The sequence below is a fragment of the Platalea leucorodia genome (genome assembly GCF_965183815.1).
Source record: "Platalea leucorodia genome assembly, chromosome: 8".
NCBI lineage: Eukaryota > Metazoa > Chordata > Aves > Pelecaniformes > Threskiornithidae > Platalea > Platalea leucorodia.
This window is the reverse complement of record NC_138830.1, coordinates 17,933,418-17,935,903: the sequence shown is the minus strand read 5'-3', so window position 1 is coordinate 17,935,903 and position 2,486 is coordinate 17,933,418.

Here is a 2,486-nt window from a genome sequence, read left to right as displayed (position 1 = left end):
TGAAGAGATGTAATATAACTTTTCTGCCACATTAAGCATGGTGAATGCCTCACGGTTTACAGAGTTCTGAAGCTTATTATAAAACGAGAAAATTTGTATGCACAAATATACTCATTAATTATGTTTTAATAATGTTTATATTAGTTAAAATTTTATTCAATTTCATAACACATTGATTATTTATGGGCAATGTTGTTTTCAGAACATCATTACCAAATTAACATCACAGATTTGTATTGCTTTAAAAAAACCCCACACCATATCAATCAAGCTTCATTCATATTAGTTCCCATAGCATTGTAAGAATCTGTATCATTTTACATATGTTATTTCAGGACCTGTTGTGAAACATTGTTTGATTTTTGTGGGTATCACTTACAGGTGCATTCCAGTCTGACTGTATTACTCCTAACTGCACAAAAGTTATCATCTTTGCCTTATTCTTGGAGAGCTTAACTCCTGTTGAAGCCAATGAGAGCCTTGCCATTGACTTCAATGAGAGCAAGTGAAGGCCTATGATAATGTCTGGAAACTAATGAGTATTGATAAAGCTGATGAAACTTTTTTTGTGGGAATAACCTTTAAATACATGTAGTTGTTTTGTTCTGTTACTAAGCAGGAGCTTTTACAGTCTGTGTCTTAAGAAAAAAGAGCAAATAGTAAGCAGAAATGTAATCATGTCATTATTAGGTCTACAGATGCATTAGCTTTTGCAGTTGGACTAAACATCTGATTTTTTTAAAAATTTTTCATAAAATATTGTGTAAGAAAACAATAAAGAGCTGGCTAGTCCAGTTTGGGGTTTCACATTAATGTATTGCATTTCCTTACAGATTGCTCCTTTGATTTTTTTTTTTTTTTCCCAAAAGTGTATATTGTGTGTAGAGGTTTTGTCTAGAAAGACCAGTGCATTGTCTGGATGATATGAAATCCATAATTATTTTCTTATTAATTTTAAAGTAAGTATTTGTACTCCTTTGCAGCTGTAAATTTTCACCAAACATTCTGGAGCTGGATGTTTAATAAAGTTGTTACTGGAAGCCAAACAGTAAGAAAGAAAGAAAGAAAAAAAAAAAAGTCTTTCATTTTTATTTACAGTATTAAGCTGCTACTTTCTCAGCTCCTGAAAACAGTCCTCAGTGTGGCAGAACCCAAGAATCATGATGAGTGAACAGTTGGACTAAGCTTTATATCTTCAGTATCTTGCACAACATATTAACAGAAAGAACATGCACCCATTTAGTTTCTATTATATAAGGCAATACTGGGAGTTGAGAGAATTAAGTGCTTGCATTTAGATCCATTTGTCTCTGTTTACTGGTTTGTATTGTCTGGACAAGAATAAATTATTATAATTTACTTGGTTTCTATTCCCAGTTCCCAACGATGACTGAGTGTTGTACAGAATTTGAGTGGTTTGCCCTGATTCTGGAAACTAATCAGTCTAAGTCCTCATTAAAGATAGGCTAAATTGAGGCTTACTTAATTTCTCTACCATAAGAATAAATTATCTCTTCTTGAGATATGCAGTTCTAAAGTACTGTATTTACCTGTCCAGGCACTCAGCAACTTACTCTGTAAGGGTCAGTATTTACTGTTGTGTAAACTATTGCTGTAGTGTTTTGTTCTCTTTCAGAAAAAGTCTGCTACAATTATGTGGCTCATTATTATACGTCCAGAATTACTTTAAACTTTGATTAAATTGAAATGGGTTTCCAAGGGCAACCATCTCATGCTTCTCAGCATAAAAGTTTGACATACAAGCTAACTAAGAGCTACATGTTGAAGGATAAATGACAGCTAACATCATCTGGAAAGAATTGTTAGTTTTAAATAGTGCAAGATGTTAACCAAACAAGATTTTTCTAAAGGAGATTCAAAAAACAGTGAGTCAGACTTTCAGCTTACAATATTTGCTATAGCTCCTCTGAAGTTGATAAAGCTATGAACTCTGCTTCTGTGCCTCTGCAGGCTCCTAACACACACTAAGGAAGCGTTTGGTAAGTTCTTCTATCTTGTACTGGAGTAATGCACAAAAAACGAGTTTGTGTCTGGTAGCTCATGTAACACATCAATGTCTTTTTGAAGGTATGGCACACAATTTTAATATGAAAAGGGAAAACAAATAGATATGCTTCTAGAAGTTAGGAAAAGTTAGTGAAAGACAGTTTAACAACTGGTGCCCTAAGCAGCTGAGGCTGTACAGCCTGGTGCTGGGGTGAGCAGGGCCGCAGTTACTGCAGCAGCTGGCAGAAAAACAGCTCGAAGGGAAACCGCCGGCATGGGGACCGGCAGCGGTTCGGTGCTGGGGCGTCTGGCCTCGACGCCTCACCCTGGCGGGAGACGAGGAGCTCCCCTGAGCTCCTGAGGGGCGCTGGCCCCGGCCCCCTAAACGCTGTCGGGAAGGAAGGTGAACCGCGGAGCCGCGGGACGGGAGGAAAAGGGGGCGGCCGCCGCGCCCGGGGTGCCCCGCCGGCCGCTGGGCC